At 38.0% G+C, this 7,818-nt stretch overlaps 1 long non-coding RNA gene across 1 annotated transcript in view; it reads left to right on the forward strand.

The window, feature by feature from the left end:
* The window catches only part of LOC137495656 (uncharacterized), a 31,155-nt gene that overhangs the window by 14,935 nt on the left and 8,402 nt on the right, over positions 1-7,818 (forward strand). The window lies entirely within an intron of this gene.

Here is a 7,818-nt window from a genome sequence, read left to right on the forward strand (position 1 = left end):
AAATGTGGAAAATGTAATTATACCATGAAGTACAGTCAAAAGTTTTGGGTCAGTATGATGTTTACAAATTTAAGAGGGACCAAAAAAATTTACTGTAAACATTTCAATTTGATTAAAAAAAATTTTTTTTTCATGTTTTTTTTCTTGTTTTTGTTTTCTTGTTTTTAATTTTATTTTTATTCTATTTATTTCAATTTTATTGTTTTTTTATTATTTATTTTGTTGTCTTTTATTTTATTTTATTGGTTTTGTTTTATTTTGTTGTTTTTTATTTTATTTTGTTGATTTTCATTTTATTATTTTTAGTTTATTTTATTGTTTTTTATTTTTAATTGTTTTTATTGTTTTTATTCTATTTTGTTGTTTTATTTTATTTTATTCTTTTTTTATTTTGTTCTTTTTTTTGGTGGTGGTTTTTATTTTAATTGTTTTTATTTTATTTTGTTGTTTTTTATTTTATTTCAGTGTTTTTTATTTTAGTAGTTTGTTTTCCCCGTGTTGGTGTGGGGAGATAATTTAATTTAATTTAATTTAATTTAATTTAATTTAATTTAATTTAATTTAATTTAATTTAATTTAATTTAATTTAATTTAATTCTGTAATAAAATTACAAAAAAATATTAAAAGACCACAAAAAGTTACTAAAAATATTAATAGACCCCTAAAATATTACTAAAAATATTTTAAAATAACACTAAAAATTATTACTAAACATATTAAAAGACTACAAAAAATACTAATAAATATTACTAAAATGTTAAAAGACCACTAAAAATATTACTAAAAATATTAAAAGACCACAAAAATAACTTAAATAATAATAGACCACTAAAATATTACTAAAAATATAAAAATAACACAAAAATAACTTTAAAAATGTAAAAGACCCCTAAAATATTACTAAAAATATTAAAAGACCACTAAAAATATTACTAAAATATTAAAAGACCACAAACTATTACTAAAAATATTAAAAGACCACTACAATGTTATAAAAAATTTAAAGACCCCGAAAATATTACTAAAAATATTAAAAGACCACAAAAATTACTTAAATAATAATAGACCACTAAAATATTACTAAAAATATTAAAAGACGACTTAAAATATTACAAAAATTTTAAAAGACCACTAAAACTATTTCTAAAAATATTAAAAGACCACAAAAAAATACTTAAACAATAACAGACCACTAAAACGTTACCAAAAATATTAAAAGACCACAAAATTACTAAAAATAATAGAAGACCACTAAAATTACTTAAATAATAGTAGACCACTTAAAAATATTACCAAAATATTAAAAGACCACTAAAAATATTACTAAAAATATTTAAAGACCTCTAAACATATTAAAAGACCTCTAAAAATATTAAAAGACCACTAAAAATATTACAAAAAAATTTAAAGACCTCTAAACATATTAAAAGACCACTAAAACATTACTAAAAATATTAAAAGAAATTTTATACTGTATGAAATATAAAAGTGTTCAAAAGCTCAACATTTTTAGGAAAAATAATTGTAAATAATCATTTATACATGTCGCATGCAAATGACTGGTATATGGAGAGGGATGCTCCGGATTTCCAGAGAGCCTTTGTTTGGACAGATCATCTGACGAGAATCTGAAGTGCAAAGTGAAATTATCTCCTGCATCATTTATTTATCTAACCCAACGCATTCAGACAATTTTAGATGCGTCTCAAGAGTCAAAATGCTTTTTAGGCCAGCATCGTGTGATTTCAATCGCATATATTATTAATACAAATCCACGCTGCACTCAAACCCCTCCTAGATTTTGTGGACGTGCTGTGTTTTTGTTGCTGTTGATGTTTTTTTTTTTTTTGAGAGTTCAAATCATGATCCAAGCTTAGACTGTGCTGTGTGTAGTCCTGCTCGATGAGAAAACATTTCAATCTAGCAGCTCTGAATGCTTGAATGGCTATTGTCCCGAGCACAAATCCAAGTGGCGGACAACATTCCTCTAAATGCCTCACTCAGTCCGCTGAACTAAAAGCGCACTTTATTCCCTCTTCTCCACTTAGCATCCATGAGCCTACTTCCTCAATGTTTGAAGCTCAATTCACTTTACATCATTGCCTAAACCACATTTTTCACAAGTCTGATGCCCCTTATTTAACTTTCTTGTGTCTGCCGAAGAAGGGCTCCATTCAGAGTCCAGCTCCATTATGAAACTGCTTGGGAAGAGAGGGAGGTGTTTAGCATAAATGACAATCACGGAAAGGGGATTCAGCACTGAGACAAACACAGCTTGGGAGCAGAAATGGCCAAACAAAGCAAAACAAAAAGGGAGACATGAGGAGATCTGTATCGGTTTGTAAGAAAATTCGCAGAATGGTTTAATTGGCTGGATGCTGTCTGGTGAGAAACTCGCAGCTATATTAAACTGCTTTTAACCGTTCTCGTTCACCTCTGCTGATAAATAGCTGTAAGGAATTTGCGGGGATGAAAAGACCACCTGGTGTGAGCGAACACTGAGGTCAGGGAAAGCTTCAAGCCTGCAGCTGTCACATCAAAAACAGCCCACAACCTGAACGTCAATCAAAATAAAAGAAAGAAAAAAATGGGTTGTAAGGGTTGAGTGGCTCTTCAAAGCGTGTGTGTGTGTGTGTGTTTTCACTTTTTTTGCATATCTGATTCTGTCCTACATCTTCAAAGGAAACATTTTAGCAGTTCAACTTCATTCATTCGTTCATTTTGCGTCGGCTTAGTCTCTACTTCACAATTCACCACAGCGGAATGAACCGCCAACTATTTGAGCAAACATGATGCCCAGGCATGTGCACAGATAGGGTTCAACCTGTGCAGTGCACATGTCCTTTTTTCTCTTGGATAAAAGTCCCCCTCAAAAATGGACGAAAGTGCCCTGTGCGGTCATGTGATGTGTGTTTTCAGAGGTGTAGCGTAGACAGAAATCTTTTCTGAAGCGCTAGGTGAAACGCTAGTGTGGTTGTAGATCGTTTTCGTTCTAAAACCTCATTTTAAAACTGAAACGGATTAGTGTAAACGAGGCCTAAATCTAGTGAGCACTTCTGCTTTGCTGACATAATCCATCCACCTCACAGGTGGCATATCAAGATGATAATAAATAATAATAATAATAATTCCTCACATTTATATAGCGCATTTCTAGACACTCAAAGCGCTTTACACAATGAGGGGGAATCTCCTCATCCACCACCAGTGTGCATCCACCTGGATGATGCGACGGCAGCCATTTTGCCACCACACCACATCACACCAGCTGATTGGTGGAGAGGAGACAGAGTGATGAAGCCAATTGTGATATGGGAAGGGTTAGGAGGTGTAAGAGGCTAAATTATCATTTGCATTTGTTTATATGACAAAACATGCTTTTTGACTCAAGAAGGTCCATACTGACTACAAAGGCAGATACTGATAAGATCAGGGCCGGTTGTGTGGACTTTGGGGGTTTTATGGTGTGGTCATATGTTGATTGGTCAGTTTGAATGTCTTGAATGGCTTAAAGCCTGATTTATACTTCTGCGTCAGGTGACCGGCGTAACCCACGGCGCATGCAACGCGCGTGGCTGTGCATTTACTGTACGTTCACACCGAAAGCGGCGAGAGCGTCAAAGTAGCCGGAAATCATTCATTTTCAATGAGAGTCGGCGGCGATAAGCGGCGTGGAGCAGCGCGGCGCGTCTTTGCCGGCGTGAGCGTCGAGGAAAGTTGAAATGAAGTCAACTTTATGGTAATGAGCTATGACGCGTTTCGGCGGCAAGCAATTAGAATGAAGACGTCCATCGCTTGATAGCAGTTCAGAGAACACAGACCTGTGAACCTTGGTTCCGACCACAGTTGTTTCCAAGGGTTTGATTATTGCGGTCACCGGATTTCCAATTATTTACAATTTTTTCTTACAGGAACATACATTAAATAAGTTACTGGCGAGTTACTGATGTTCATTAATGTTATATAAATTTATCTTAAAAAAAGCGGGAATCTCACGCGATGTGACAGTACAAAACAGTACTGCTGCTTCAGGATATTTCAGACATATGGACACATATTGGATAAATAGAGCAAAGCCGCACCACACGCAACTTGATCTTCAATTGTTGTATGAATTTGATAAGAAGTGCGCAACATTTTCACGCTATCTCAAACTCGCTCATTTTGAGGCAGGAACCCGCGGACGTGCAACAACTTTAACTATGAGGTAAACACAAAACAAAACTTTCTATCCGGAGCTCCTTCACAGGACTCTAAAAATCGCTCGCGGCGTCGCACCATTCACGCGGCTCTCGGTCCCGCCCAGACTCGTCAGCCCTACCAAGCTGACCAATCACAGAGCTTGCGCTACGCGTCGTTGCGACGTGTAGTTACATTTTTTGAGAGGTGCACGTCAGTGACGGCGATGGCCACGGCGAAGGGCTATGCGTCAGCGCCGTAGCATACGCCGGTGTTTGACGCAGAAGTATAAATCAGCCTTTAGTCACATGGTCAAGAAAGATACAAGATAGGTGGTAAACTCGAGCTCTGTCTCTTTTCCTGCCCTCACTTTTCCTGGCCTGCTTCTCTCCTGCTCTGCTCCTCTCCTACTCTGGAGTCTATCTTCTCTGACTCTACTGCAATAAGGCTTTTGGGCCTGCTCTCTTTGTCTCTCTCTCTCCCTCCCCCTGTGTCTCTCCTTCTACCTTTGGTAGCTTTAATTTTACATTTAAGCTGGGTACAATTTATACAACATGTTTTATCATTTCATATTTGATCATTTTATACAGTATTTTGTTATTAATTCAGTTGTAACCATAGAGAATTATTGTCATTAAATCATCTCATTTTCAAGTATTTGTGAATTACTTTTGATTTAACATCAACACTTAATTGTTCCATATTGCAATACAATACAATAACATAATATCAACGCTCTCCCACATTTATAGTTATTAATACTGCCCTTATTTCCGTTTTTGGTATGAGATTGCAGAAGAATGGTTTGACTAGAAATGTACAGTTTTTTACCATCATGCTGATCACTTTTTAGTCACTCGGCAGAACTACAGTTCGAACCGCTGTGGTTTAAAGACCGTTCTTACAGAGGCCATGATGGACAGAGGCCAGTGGGCAGATTTGGCCAGGATGTCGGGGTTAAACCCTTACTCAGGACATCCTGGGATTTTTAATGACCACAGAGAGTCGGGACCTCGATTTAATGTCTCATCCGAAAGACGGCGCTCACTGAGCAGTATAGAGTCCCCGTCACTATACCGGGCATTAAGACCCACACAAACCGCAGGTTTGGCGCCCCCTGCTGGCCTCACTAACACCACTTCTGGCAGCAACCTAGCTTTCTTATGTGGTCTCCCATCCAGGTACTCACCGGGCGCAGCCCTAGCTTCAGTGGGCGACCATGTGAGAGTTGCAGAGAGCTAGCTGCCGGCTTGATGATTAGACAACATGATTATAGCACAGGTGTGCCTTAGGCTGGCCACAATAAAAGGCCACTCTAATGAGGCATTCACAGCAGATGCGTGAACATTTTGAGTTTACCCATCAACTCCTCATCATCAATTCCTCCAGAAACTGTGCCTGGATGATGAAGGCTTTCAGCGGTGCTTCTGACTGACCCAGTCTGAGTTTGGTGTCCTGATTTCCCCTTGGGACACCAACGACAGGCACGCTTGACTCTTCATCCTCTTCATCCTTGACACTTCATCCGCGTGTGGTGTGAACGTACCAAATCACTCTTATTTTTTTATTGTCACAACATCAGCAGCACGTGTGCTATGATGAGTGAAAAGCTTAGAAATGTCAAATACTTACCGTCAAATGTACAGTATCTACTTGCAGTAATTGCATTACGATAAGCAATGAATTGCGACTGCTGCACTGGAATCAAACTTTCTGCATGCATGCTCACTACAGCAGCTCATTCAGCAGATGAGTCGGGCCGACTTTAGAGCTTTGTTGACATAACCTGCAGCCTTTCTGGATGAAGCGAGCCTTGTTTAAGCCTCCTGCTGTGGGAAATGTAAACGGCGACACATGGACGACTGCCTTCGCCTGGCACTTACTTTGATTGAGGTTTTAGTGAGATGTTGTGCTTACTGCTGATCCGAGAACAGATTGCTGAGCCACATGAGTTGAGGTTTGAAAGAAAACTGCGGTTCTGGGTCAGTATAAAAGCCTCTATCCAGAGTAGAAGAGTTCATAAAAAGCTGTAGATGGCACTTCTGGTCTGTTATTGCCATAAGTAATAATGCAGAATAAACATAGCTGATGGAATATAACCATTCATCTTAAATAGATTAGTAAACGCAGCTAAGAATTGCAAATGGTTGTTTGTATAAAAGGATGAGCTTGGAGATTCAGAGCTGTCATTATTCCTTTTGATTGATCGTTTGGGTACACATTGCTTTGTTCTGTACTCTCTGATGGTGATTTTAAAATTTTAAGATGCACTCATTTGGCCACTTTATTAGGTACACATTACTAGTTCCGGATAGACCTCCTTTTTGCCTTCAGAACTGCCTTAATTCTTTATGGCATTGATTCAACAAGGTACTGGACATATTCCTCAGAGATTTTGGTCCATATTGACATGATAGCATCACGTAGTTGTTGCAGATTTGTCGGCAGCACATCCATGATGTGAATCTCCCGTTCCACCACATCCTAAAGGTGCTCTATTGGATTGAGCTCTGGTGACTGTGGAGGGCATTTGAGTACAGTGAACTCATTGTCATGTTGGCTGGAGGTAGCCATCAGAAGATGGATACACTGTGGTTTTAAAGGGATGGACATGGTCAGCAACAATACTCAGGTAGGCTGTGGCGTTGACACGATGCTCAGTTGGCACTAATGGGCCCAAAAGTGTGCCATGAAAATCTCCCCCACACCATTAGACCACCACCACCTGAACTGTTGATACAAGGCAGGGTGGATCCATGCTTTCATATTGTTGACGCCAAATTCCGACCCTACCATCCGAATGTCACCGCAGAAATCGAGACTCATCAGACCAGGCAACATTTTTTCAGTCTTCTATTGTTCAATTTTGGTGAGCCTGTGTGAATTGTAGCCTCAGTTTCCTGTACTTAGCTGACCAGAGTGGTACCCAGTGTGGTCTTCTGCTGCTGTAGCCCATCCGCCTCAAGGTTCGATGTGTTGTACATTCAGAGATGCCCTTCTGCATACCTCAGTTGTAGCGAGTGGTTATTTGAGTTACTGTTGCCTTTCTATCAGCTGGAACCAGTCTGGCCATTTTCCTCTGACCTCTAGCATCAATAAGGCATTTGCTCCCCCAGAACTGCCGCTCACTCACTATATATGTTTGTTGATGATTATATGGGTCAAATTTCAGAAACATATTGTGAACAACTTGTGAACAAAACCAGTAATAAGCAGACATTAGTTCAACAAATACAGTATGTCTTTTTTGACACAATTCATACCAAGATTCAAAGCGTTAATCTTATAGTAGTAGGAGATGCTATGCAACTGTTGGATTAATGAAGACTGTAAAATTAGTATTTTTGTTGATATAAGAAATGTTGATTGAGCAAAAGTCTCAGATTTCCATCTTTATATCAATTCTATTATGAAAACGAACCCAAAGAATCAATATTTAGAAATGTATGTATTTCACGTGGCATATATTGCAGCATTTGCCTCTGATTTCTGTACTTTATTATGCATATTAACATGTGATAAAAAATTTTACCCACCCTTATGTGGTTCTAAACCAGAGATACTTAAAGTAGGGCCTGCGGGCCAAAGTTGGCCCATTATAATTTGTAATCTTTGATTTGGCCCACCATCCCATATGA

This window comes from Danio rerio, chromosome 5, assembly GCF_049306965.1.
Source record: "Danio rerio strain Tuebingen ecotype United States chromosome 5, GRCz12tu, whole genome shotgun sequence".
NCBI lineage: Eukaryota > Metazoa > Chordata > Actinopteri > Cypriniformes > Danionidae > Danio > Danio rerio.